This window comes from Python bivittatus, unplaced genomic scaffold (genome assembly GCF_059951505.1).
Source record: "Python bivittatus isolate LINGU-HERP-01145 unplaced genomic scaffold, Pbiv_v1 ctg000480_np1212, whole genome shotgun sequence".
Classification (NCBI taxonomy): Eukaryota; Metazoa; Chordata; class Lepidosauria; order Squamata; family Pythonidae; genus Python; species Python bivittatus.
In genome coordinates, this window is record NW_028277075.1 from 48,435,871 (window position 1) to 48,449,421 (window position 13,551).

Below are 13,551 nucleotides of genomic sequence, written 5' to 3' on the forward strand. Positions count from 1 at the left end.
TTCCTCCTACGCCAACAGCTGGTAAGCTCCTGTGGTGTACAGGTTAACCAGGTAAGAAAAATGACCCTTTGTAGTTCACATTGGTCGATGTACATTATGGCAATAAAACAACTAGTGATAATTTATGGGGATTTTAAATTTTGACTTAAAGAAAAAAAATGCACAGCTATAGATAGTATGCAGGGAAATGACTAAGATTCATTATGTCCATACCAACTGTTTATTAACTACCAGGTCCATTTTTCAGGATAGTGCATCAGCTTTTCATCCATAGGAATTCCAGCAGGCGCATTATTCACAAAAGTAAATCTCAAATCTTCAGGTCATCTCAAATGCTCGATTCAATGATATAAGTTGGAAATAATTAAGAAAAAGAAAAATCTATGCATGACTGGACTATTTTTCTCCTATATAGATCTTTCCATAGAACAGTAGCAAAAAGGAAGTTGGGGAGGGGTTGTCACCAGGACTCATACTAGCCTGCCAGACCATTCCTGAGATTCAACCCCTATTCCCCCCACTACCTGAGTTCTGGAGTGAAAGAGTATCACCCAAGCATGTACCTATGCTGCCACCACCTGTTCTTGAACTGGGAAATTACACAAACATACATACTTACCTGGCAACCTGGAATATGGAGGATGAAGAACAGGAAATCCCCTTTCCCAGGAATAAACTTTCTCCCTTTTTCCAAGATTACTAGACCCCAGCAGTTTTGGAGTCAACAGTTAGCTCTGCAGGCTCCTGGATCTACTAGAAGAACCTCAACTACCCTGTTGCAATGTTATTAGCAGCATCACTTGAATAATTTTTGTTTTGTTTTGTTTTCCCAGTGGCCAGCTAAATGCATTATTCTGCCATAGAGTTTAGCTGTAGGATGTCATACGAAGTGTGGTATTCAGCAAAAAGTTCTACTAAAAAAGAACAGGAGAAGAAAAGTATCTGAAATAATTAATATATGCAACAATGCATCTTGATACTCTTGGCTATTGTGCTATAGTGGAGAGAGAGGAACTTTGAGTCACATATATTGTGATTCTTGTTGAATGTGTTTTGTTCATGTTTATATGCCAAGTGGTCAGATTCCCATTTTACTTATCCAATTTGTATTGTGTTTTTATCTTGGTTTTTTTTTTTTTTTGGTCATATCTTAAGCCCCTCACAGTCAGTTTGGAGTCAAATAGTGCCTAAATAGAATTAAATAAATAAATAAATAAATAAATAAATAAATAAATAACTGAATCATACTTCGCATACTTCCTATTCCTTCCATGTACTCAAAGATCTTTTCAGGTCTCCAACTTAAGGCTTAAACAAATGCTTCCATCTTCAACGCCTTTACTGATATTGTTGTAATACCACTTCTTGGCTCTTCTAATAGGCCTCTGAAATTCTTTTAACTTTTTACCTGAGATCTTTCTCTTCTCTTCTCTTCTCTTCTCTTCTCTTCTCTTCTCTTCTCTTCTCTTCTCTTCTCTTCTCTTCTCTTCTCTTCTCTTCAACTTCCAAGAAGATATCCACACATCAAAATATTTATAAGTGGATAATGATAGAGGCACCAGTGCACGTCTGCCTTTATAAACAACAAATATGACCCAGTGACTGAACTAGCTGCTTCATATAGATCATCCACAAAGCTTCTATAGATCAAGTGGGTTAGAAATCATATTTATCCTGTATACATTTTAAGTAGTGGTCCAGAAAGGAATCAAATCAGAGTTCTTTCAGATAACTACTGAAGATATTATACCATTTTGCTGTTCTCCAGACTGAAAGATACATATTACTACCAAAGTCCTAGGTAAAGAGGAACTGTTGAGGCTTCATCCTGCTCTAGAAAACCAATTCCCATTTTGTAAACAGAATCATATGTTAGGCTCCCCACCAAATCCTTTCTACCCCACTTGAGGGAGCAGTAGCTACCAATTAAATGCTTCATTTGCTGAAAATGTCAGATTGCCATATTCCAAAATGAGCAGAGAAAACAAACTTCACATACCAGGAGGCAGCACTGGATGCAGGGTCATGTAAATAGCTATCTTTAGTGCAGACTACTGACATTGGATGGACTTCTGATTGTCCACTAACAGAAGATGTGTTTACTTCTTTTCTGCCTTTGCATACATTTACAACATAAGTTATGACAGATTGATAAAACTCTTCCTTCCTTCAAGACTTACTTTATCTTCAGAGCTTGAATGACACTGCACTAAACCAGATGTTTTGGTGAACTTGACCATTTTTTTCTTTCATGCCCTTGGCTGTTTCAAAAAATATGTGAACCTTCATCAATTGTTTCCCAAACTCCATATTTTAAATAGCAAAAAATTAGCTTGGGATAAGAAGACAGTACTAAATGAAAATATCTTCCAAACTCTGCCTACTTGTTACCTTACATAGTGGTACTAGCAACTCAAGTTTGCAAAGGTGACTGGTGCTATTCCAAATTTGAGCTAACCCTCCATGTCCAGCAGAGTCTAGTGTGTTCTTGGGTCTCCTGTTTTGTCTCCTGTCCCAATAGTCAGTCAAAATGTCATGCCCACAGAGCATGCTCATCACTCATTGAATTGCTTCAGGGTTTCTTTCATTTAAGATTTCTTTCTGAAAACTTTGGGAATCCCATCTTCCCACCAGGCTTTCTGTTACCTGCCCCTTTTATAAGAGTTCACAAATAGCATATGGTACAACATAAATGTTTTTATTATCTCTTAACATCGTCCCTCAGTTTTAATGCCAAAACTGCAGTTACTTCATAAAGCCTAAGATCATTCTCCACTTGATAAAAATATTAGACAGCTTCTAGGTAACTTTCACAAACTTCTTCCATTCATAGATGACACAGCTGTGTAGAAATTAGTCTCTAAAAATACTTTCACACAACCTGCTTGTTTTCTAGTCACTGTCTGCTTATGTTATGCTCATTCCATCTGCCAATAGATATGAGTCACACATTCGACCTTTCAGTTTCACTTGCGCACATAAATCTCTTCCAATTTCCTGTGAAACAAACACTTTTAACTCTTTAGAGTTGTGTAATCCAACATGTAAAAAAAAAAAATTTGGGAGAGACTACACACACATACACACACACACAAATAAACAAACAAACCTGGAGTGGGGCGACTTGCTGGCTCTCTAATTTAGGCCCACAGCTGATACACTATTGAAAAGATTTTGCTTTTTACTAGAGAAATAGTAGATATTTTTAAATAATAGAAGTTAACCTGATCCTTGAAACTTCTATTTTTGCCAACCACTTTTTTTTTCTTTGAAGTGATGGCACAGAAAGGAAGAGCTCATCATTTTTGAAATTATTAACCACTATTTCACAATTAATTATTAAACACCATTAATGTAGTTGATGCATTAATGATATGGGATTGAACTGATACCTAGCTCAAACATTGTAACTGGAATATTTATTTCCTCCCATTACATATAGAGAATATGCTCTGTCTTCTAGCATCTTGCTTCCATTCTCTGTCTTCAGCCATTACTAAGTGGCCGTCATTCCACCATGCCTAATGGTAGAGCCAGTACTGGAAAAATTATAATCCTTTGACTACTTTTATAGTAAAAAGTGAAAGTATATCACTAGAAAGCAATTTCTCTTTAAGGAATTTTCTTTTGAGATTTTGACATTGACTGTTACCAACTGTGGAAAATGTAATAGTTTGTTTCAAAAATAAGGTTAAACAGATAGGTAGGTTCATGGACTTTAATCCAGCTTTTAAAATATAATTAAAAATTTCCATCCACTGCAAGATGATTGATTCATCATTTCTGAAGTTTGTTTATGGATGCTTAATATTACTGATACTGTATGGAATAAGCCCACATCTTAGCATGCTGATCTGTTCATAAATTCTAATATATATGCTTGCAGAGTTTTGCAGTCAGTAACAACATTAAAATTAATGAAGACCAATGCTTGGGAGTCTGTAGTGCATGTTTTAAATGATAAAGCTCTGTAAACTTTTCTCTTTTCCTTGGGCTGACTTTCATTTGGATACAATTTCCTACCCATTGAATGAGATTTTCCATCATGCAAATTTAGTATTATATTTTCTGGTAAAATAGAAAGCTGGAAATGGTTTGTTCGCTCTAAACATTGTTGACTGGAAGTTTGTTTCAGTTACTGCCAAACAGTATGATGTATTTATGATTTATTTAAAATATTTACAAGCTGCTTTTCTATAAACATAATTGAGATGGCATACAAAACCCAAACAAATGAACAATTCAAGCAGCCGAGTTCTTCAGAAAACTAAACTAAACTAAACCAATGGCACAGAATAATTTAAATAGCGTTATTAGAATCAAATATATACCAACATTTATAGGAAGATCAAAACACCACTAAACTACTGTTAAAAGACACTTCAATAAAAGTTAATTTTGCTGAACATTGATGTGTTTTGTATATTTGTGTGGGCATTCCTGAGCATTCCTGGAATCTAACCTGAGCAATGATTAATAAAGCAGGTTTTATAACTGCAACAGAAAAGAGATTAATTTACAGAAAATACTTTATAGGTGTAGAAAAAGTTTAGCATCTAGCTAGCTACATCTTACTAGGAGATTAGCAATCTCTTAAACAAAGAGCAGACAAAATGAATAGACAAAGAAGAGATACAGAGTAAATCCTTAATTCTCTATCTACACCCCACTGCCCCCTTGTGGTCAGTAGTTCAGTAGGCGCTGAAGACAGCACCATTGCTTTTGGACCATCAACACACTTTCTCATTGGCTTGTATGCCAACCCATAATTTCTCAAAGGGTTTTGTGTCTATTTCTAGGCAAAGGCTAGTGAATGCCAGCATCTCTTCTGATGGACAGTATTTCAATTTAGTGAGTTTCTCTTCTTGACCATCTCAAAGATAGTGATAACTGATGTTTGTTCTAGATATACTTTTCACTAAAAAGCTGAATGCATCCTTAATTGTCCTCAGTCAGGACTGTTGATTCTTCCCAAAATCTATGAAAAGTTTATGTAGCCCCACAGCCTGCATGGTTGTGCTGCAGATATATATTCTGCTTTAGTGGAGTGCTTTTTGCTTGCCCAAGTGATCTGTCCAAATCCAAATATGAACTTGTGAACTTATGATCATTCTTATTCTGCCCAGACTGCATCCATACAGCCAACCAGTTTGAAGTTGCTGCTGGGATGCAATCTGAGATCTAAGTGTGCAATGGCTTTTAGTTAACTGCCTACCCTCTTGACTTCCTTCCAGTATTATTTGGTTGGTGCACTCACTCACCAGGATTCCAACTACTCCAGTGATGTCTAGCCTTGTCTCTGAGGCTAAGAGGGGGTTTAGATGGAGAACAACAGACATCAGCTCAACCTTGCCAAGGCTGAGTATCTGTGGGTTTTGGGTCCCTTAGATTCTAAATATGAAGAATTTCCATTCTGAGCAGGGTGGCACTACCTTGCTCAGATTCAGTGCACAATTTGGAGGTCCTTCTGGATTCACAGCCCCTGCTTGAGGAGCAGGTGACAGCTGTGGCCAGTGGGAGGCTTTGCACAACATTGTCTTGCACACCAATTGCACTCCTTCCTGGATCAGAGGACCCTGCTCATAGCCACTTACACCTTAGTCATCTCCTGGTTGGATTATTGAAAGGCAATCTATATGGGGCTGCTCTTGAAGACCATCTGGAAGCTACAATTGGTCCAGAATGTAGTGGCATAGATAGTTATGGGCACTTCTTACTATGCCCGCATGACACCACTACTCCATGATCTGCATCTGGGTGCAATTCAAGGTACTTTTTTTTTAACTGAAAAACTAGAATCAGATAAAAATCAAAGAAACTACAAATGGTTCTCTAATATTACAATGATATAAACTATGTTAAATTGTAAAATGTCCCTGTATATGGTTAGCTTGTGTGCTAAGTGTGCTCAGACAATACTGATATCATTTTCTAGAAAATATTTGGTAAAATTTTGGAGAATGGACATTTCACTGTCACATGACTGGCCTTACATTGTTTTAGTTTCTGTATGTCTTTTTAGAACATATACATTTGTGGAACAGTGATAAGGTCTAATATTAATCTTTAAAACTTTAGCAAGGATTCATATTAATTATTTATTGTTTATTTGTCAACATTTTTATGATTGCCCTCTTGCAAGATTAATTACAGACACTACTAAATTTAATTTTACTATTACATTATTGTTAATGTTAAAGATTTTTGCTAGAACAAAAATTGATCCTTAATCATACATTTCACACTGTATCTCAGAACTACAGTATTTCCCACATAGTTAGTAACTGGCCTTCTCTTCTCTTCTCTTCTCTTCTCTTCTCTTCTCTTCTCTTCTCTTCTCTTCTCTTCTCTTCTCTTCTCTTCTCTTCTCTTCTCTTCTCTTCTCTTCTCTTCTCTTCTCTCCCCTCCCCTCCCCTCCCCTCCCCTCCCTCCTTTCCTTTCCTTTCCTTTCCTTTCCTTTCCTTTCCTTTCCTTTCCTTTCCTTTCCTTTCCTTTCCTTTCCTTTCCTTTCCTTTCCTTTCCTTTCCTTTCCTTTTTGAAACAACAGCACATTGTAATTCAGCAGCACAGACAGGGAGGGCCAAAAAGTCAAGATGGCAGTTGCAACAGTATGATCAAAGCCCTGCTCCTTTGTACTTGTGTGTGATGTTGATGCATGTGCAAAAGAGATGGAGCTTCAGTTGTATTGCTGCAACCACCATCTTGACTTTTTTAATCCTTCTGTAGATTCCGCTGATACAACAGCTCCAGTCCACCAATTTCAGTGCATAAATACCTCTATAATTACTGTGGCCACTCAAAATAATTATTTGAGAATAAAAACTGCAGTGAGACTTCAATTTACCAACCTCAGTAGAATGAACTTGGCATGTGTGCAATAGTCTAAATTTCCACAATGATGTATGTGATTTATGTAACGACATCATAATGCAAATGAGATAAATCACTATAATAATTTATTCTCCAGTTCAATAGGCCTTCATAAATAACAGAGCTGCCTCCCCCAATTGGTTCATTAAAATAAGGTTTCATTATAATATCTTCGCTTTGGATGGTAAAAGATTACCAATCAAAGGATGATTTGAATGAGAAACAAGTAGAGAAAGGCATATAGATTTATATGACTCTGTTTGGGTTCACCTGCTTTTTAGTTTAGAGTTGACATATACATATAACAGAAACATTATTGCTGAAAAATACCCTTCCATATATAAGGAGGTTATTAAATAAAACTGTATAACAACAAGCAAGGTTGGAGATACTCCTGAAAGGGTACAGGAGAACTTCATATATGAACAGCTAAATATCTGAGATAGCTCTAAGAAATAGCCAGCACAACTATATCCCTGTACTTAACCAGCTCATCTTTCTCTGTCTTTGAGACTTGTTACGGCCCTAGCTTTGAGTGGTAGCCAATTAATATACAACTGGAGGAAGAAATAATAAATGGTCTCTTGTTATGGTGGAATGACCTGGATGATCTCATGCAATGCTCAAATTGTTATCAGTGTACTTTTATGCTTTTTTAAAAAATCCTGTTTTCTCTCTTTAACACTGATGCTTATTCATTCTTTCACACAATACATGTCTTTGGGCTCCACTGCAGCTGCCATCCAGTTATTCAAATTACATTTTTATTAAACTCTGGCTGTGCAATTAACAGGGCTTTTCAAATGTCAGGATTCCCCATTCCACTATCAGCTTCTTCTTCTTCTAATTTAATTTTTCTACTTAAATATTCCATTTATACCACCATCCCCTGTCCCTAGTGATGCTAATGAAATAATTTATTCTCTGATCAAAGCCCTAATTTGTCCCAGAAGACTAAAGGGGTAGCCAATTTTCAAATTATTTCCTTCCTGCTAACATTGTGGGTAGGCTAACAAAGTAAAACCAGCTTGGTTTATGTCATGAAGAAAACATACACACTCAGTTCATCTTGTTTCATTAAATTGTTCAAAATTTCTCATTTTATCCCCAAATTGTCCCTCATTCTTCCTGTATAATTACTTACAGTCCATAATACAGGAATATCAAATCCATAGGCTGAACTTTGCAATGGAGCCATCAACAGAATCGACAGTAAGCATACAACAAGAACAATCTCTCTGCTTAGAATTCACTGTGATGAAGCTTTCCTTATATCCAATGTTTTAGCTGACTTGAAAATTCAAAAGAAGACACAAAGTCTACCAAGCATCTGAGAGATAATAACATTTCCGGGCCAAGAAGATGCATGTACGTATGTATATATGTATGTATGTTTGTGTATGTGTGTGTGTGATGAGAGGGATTACTTTTGAGGACCTTAGTCCCCCCCCCCCCCTTTATGGGCTCTCAGATATGGAAGATCAGAGAGGAATAATAACATTTATTATTAGGTATTAGAAACATTTGCACTTGTCAGAGTGTCTTGCAACAAATTTTAAAAGAATCAATAAAACATTGAATGAATAAATTTGTATTGAAGCATTTGTATGGGAAGAGTACTCAGTACTGGGTATCCAGTATTTCAGGTTCCTTAGATTCTTCTTCTCTCACACCAACTTTTAGTTCTTTTGAGGAACTAAAAGGAAGGATTAAACATTAAATGCACTCCCAATGTGATTGTAATACCTAAAGGCAGAGAGCAAGTGAAACACTTTTCCTTCTTAAGCTGGTAATAAACAAGTGTCTCTTCCTTTCAGCAGGTTTCCCAATGTGATTGTGACATCTGCTTTGAAGCTCTTTATAGCCATCACAGTCATTATTACAGGGGAAGCAGCTGAATATTACTACTTTGGCATTTTACAATAAAATGTCTAAGTGATCATGGTTTAGGATTAAGTACAAAAATAGTACTTTTTAGTTATCATTCTTGTTCTCCCCCCCCCCACACACACACACAAATGAGAACAAAAGTACTCCCAAATTGCCAGTGATTTCTTCACATACATGCCCACCCACCCCAAAAGTGAGTATTTGCAAGTAACCCATTGCTAGAGGAAAAAGTGAAATGCAGCACAAGTCTATAGTATGCTCGTATGTAGTTCTGGAAAATTTCCACAAAAAAAGTACTTAAAAAAAAATGACAAGCATAGCTGAAAAACATCTTTCTGTGGGGATCATTTTGTATTAAACCTAGACACTTGCTGAAACATCTAAATTGAACAATGAGTGGGTGAGGGAAAAGACAAAATATTTTCATTGCTGAAATCTTTTTACAGTGCCAATAATTATCTCTAGGGTGCTGCCACCTACAGATCAGACTTGTGAGATCCTGCTGTGTGCATGCTGTGCCCCCTACTGGGGAAGAAACATGGGAGTCAAAAATACTTTTGTGCTTAGCTATCAGACTGGCTACTTATAGAATAAAATAGTGCAGTAGGGATTCATGTGTGGGAGCATTTCACACCCAAATGAAGATGCTGTCAGAATTCTATTAAATGAGCAATTAATTTCTCACAGAGGGCTAGCATATTAGAATGATGGGGCAAAGCATAAAATGTTTCATGTGCTCATCTGCTTTTAAAGAACAAGCAGGTGTATCAAGGTCTAGGCCAATTTCTTCTGAGTTCAAAAGAAAGTGAATAGGGATAAGCATTTCTGTTATGGATAGCCAATCTACAACTTATAACCAGGCAATATTAAAAGCTGCCTCTTCTAATCCATACTTGTTTTGAAAACAATATGAAATTGGATCCCTTTTCTGTTGTATCCTTCCTTTTTTAAGGTGTCTTTTGAGTCAAGCTTGACTGCTAGTGACTTCATGGACATGCCTATGTAATTTTCCTGCAATGCAGAAATTATTTGCCATTGCCTTTTTCCAGGATCAATCAAACAACCAAACTCAGAGAGCACCAAGCACTCCACAATTTTTGCATTCTCCCACTAGTCAGCCAGAGGAAGTACAACTATTTCTTGCCAGTACTCAATTTAGTAGGAATGAATATAATTGTGTACGTGACTTCAAAATGCTGTGGAGAAATTGGGAAATGAAAATAGTGTCACTTAGAAGTGCCTCAGCCTCAAGATCTGCTGTCCTCACAACAGGAAGAAAAATGGTGGTATCTGTTGCTTCAGTCACACCACTCTCTGCTTGCTATTGTCCAAGGTTTTAAGATTATTTTTTATCAGTTGGGCTAGCTTATTTAGCTCAATTATAATACATAAAATGAGGAGCATCCAACTTTTGTGTTCCCTGCTCTATATGGTATATACACAAACATCTATCCATACCATTAAGATTCTGTTACTATTTATTTCTGCTTCTACCAAAGCAAGTTAATTTTAATCAGTTGCTGTTGTATAAAATAAGCCATGATACAAAACTTGGCAAAGGCAATACACATAAAATACATCTGCCTTTCCTAGCATGTTTTTAAAAATGGATGTAATAAAGAAGAATTGGATATCCCTGAAATATAGCAGAATGATGACAAATGAACTAATAACAACAGGTACAGAACCAGCATCAGAATTGACAATGAAGATATCGAAGTAGTGGATAGCTTCTGCCTTTTAGGATTAACCATCAATGGTAAAGGAAGAAACAGTCAAGAAATATGCCACAGACTAGCACCCAGTAGACCAGACATGAAGGCCTTGGAAAAGGACATACCTACCTACATAGATCATATACGTACAAAGACCAAATACCGACAAAGATCATATACCTACAAAGATCAGAATAATGCAAACAGTGGCATTCCCTGTGACCCTCTATAGAAGTGAAAGTTGGACTTTGAAGAAGCAGGATAGAAAGAGTATTGATACTTTTGAAGTTTGGAATCCTGAGAATACCATGGACAGCCAAGAAAACAAACAAATGGATCATCGAACAAATCAACTCAGAGTTCTCACTTGAGGTACAAATGACCAGGCTCAAATTATCCTATTTCAGACACATTATGTGAAAACTTAGCTCTCTGGAGAAGTCTCTAATGCTGGGAAAGGTGAAAGGAAAGAGAAGAAGAGGACCGATAGGTGGATGGACTCAGTTATAGTGACAATGGGTGCATCATTGGAAGATTGGAAGGTTAGGGACAGATTGTCATGGAGAAAAACCATATATGTGGTCGCTAAGAGTCAACACCAACTTGGGAGCACATAATCAATCAACCAATAGTGAAACAATTCCAGTATCACAGAAAGAGACATACTGAGTAAAAAGGAATATTTTATTATCTGCCAGTAGTATTGAAGGCAAGGCATTCAAGTGAGGCTTCATGAAAACCCTATACAATTTTTGGCACTATGATATTTGACAGATAAATTGCCAAAATAAAGTTCTTCCCATTCCCCCTGCCCTCCTTCCAGCAGCTATTTTACATCTTTTTGAAAATCAGAGTCCCAGATTTGTTTCTGGTAGTCTTTTATTGTCAAAACCCAGAGAAACTGCAAATAGAATCAATACTTCTTTTTAAACCAAAGTCCTTTTCTTCTTGGATTCATAGTTATGCAGTTATAGTTATACTAACTGGGCCAACTATTAATTTCAGGCAGAAAGTTAAAATTGTACATTCAAGACCAAGATATAATTTCATCTCTCATCAGCTCAGGTTTGACTTCCCATATTCCTGAAATCTCTTGTAAATCTGTAACAATCATATGAGATTCAGCAAAGTATTTCCAGCTTCTACTCCAAAACTAAGTGCTTAATTTCTAATTTTCTGTCTTTTTGAAGCAGTAGTGGATAATGAGTTCAATACTATCATCGTAAATCTTTTATTTTATAGACCATGTATGTCCACATGCCTTTTTGCTCCTCCTATAAGAAATACATGGAAAAATTCTGGGTCCTTCCATTTTCTGTAGACTTGAGAGATTGCATCACAGAAGGTTATATATTTTCTTTATTTCTGTTTTCAAGGGGGCTTTAGACCAATTCTCACTGTTTCAAATGCTTATTCTGTTCTAACTATTGGCTTAATTGGCTACATATTTGTCCCTGGGAAGAAGGGGCAGTAGAGAAGAGGAAGAAGAGAGCTCTCTTTGGATGTACCACAATCTCTACATTTCAAACTTTTAAATAAAAGCATACATATGTACATCCAAGAACCCATATAGCCACTATTTTATTTATTAATCCCTGTTTTAAGTTTTCTAGCCAATTAAAAATATAATAATAATTACTGATAGATTTAGTGTGTCATTAAGAAACACTGGTACATTTTAAATTATGTCTGGAAAGAACTTTCTTGGTGATAGGTTATTGTTGTCTAATAATAATGATGATAAAGATGATGCAGAATCCCAGGACTGTATTATTATAGCTACAATAGGGTAACGTTTCTATGCAATATATATATATATATATATATATATATATATATATATATATCAAAGAAAGGAATTCTAGCTCAGGACATTTTTTACAAAATAATAATCATAATTATTTCTCTCCATTTGTAATCCATCCTAGGTATGGACGTATTTCAGGAAGCAATACAATTACTGAGAGAATATGGGGTTATATTAGCCTGCAAAGGAACCTACAGTAGAGTGTTATATCATTTTTTCCTGGGGCTATAAAACATTAGGATAGTATATTATAAAACTGCAGTGTACAACATTGGTGTTATGCAGTCCAAGGGATGGGAGGGGGGTTCAGAAAATACTCTCCCTCCTGCAGGTTATGATTATTGTAATAACAATGCAGTTTATTAAGAATTAGATAGCATTGTAAAGAATGAATGTATGGTAAACTCCAAGAGAACTTACATGTTTAGCTTCTTCTTCCTGTAAGCTGGTGTGTATCCTCCCTTTTCCTCTCTTACAGCAGGCTTTCAAGGTGAGGAAATATGCCATGTGACCCTTCAAAGTTTAAGTTTTTCATATAGTATAATAATAAAGGATTTTATTGTGAAGATATTGAATTTCTTTTTTCTTGGAAAGCAGAGCTCTAAGAGTATACTGAGAAGATAAACTCTTTTCATGATCCTGTATTTATTGCACACAAGATGCATCCTCGAATGAAGAGAACATTTCAGCTGGACATGGAAAGCTGACATTTCAACACCAATTTGAAAAACATTTTGTACATTTGTCAGGGGCAAATTGTTCTTGTTGCTGCTGTACCCGCTGTACTTATCACTAAGAAAAACATATTTTAGTTTCATTTACAGAAGCTATAATGCATAGCTGAATTTCCATGACAAAAATGGGTATGTATGTGTATGATGATATAACTTTGCAAATGATGTAATCTTCAAATAATACCTCTGCACTTACAAGTAGTATTAGCAGTAGTAGTAGTAGTAGTACCTAACAACAGCAACAAGTATTTGAAGAGGTTGAAGTTATTTGTATTGTTCACAGTGTTTCATATATTGGGAACAGTTGCTCGCAATCTAAATTTGTAATCTGGGGCACTTCCACACAAGGATTCTGTGCCCATTTGAAGTAAACTCTAGACCTCAATGTTTCCATGACATCAGCAGTGTTGGAGGAAAATACTGATGTATTTCCAGCTCAGCTATGCTGTAACTGAAAGTGCTGCAAAGCTAGGCTAAGTTTTTTTTTTTTTTTTAATCCAATGAATCCATTTCCCTATAGAATAGAACTCTTGCT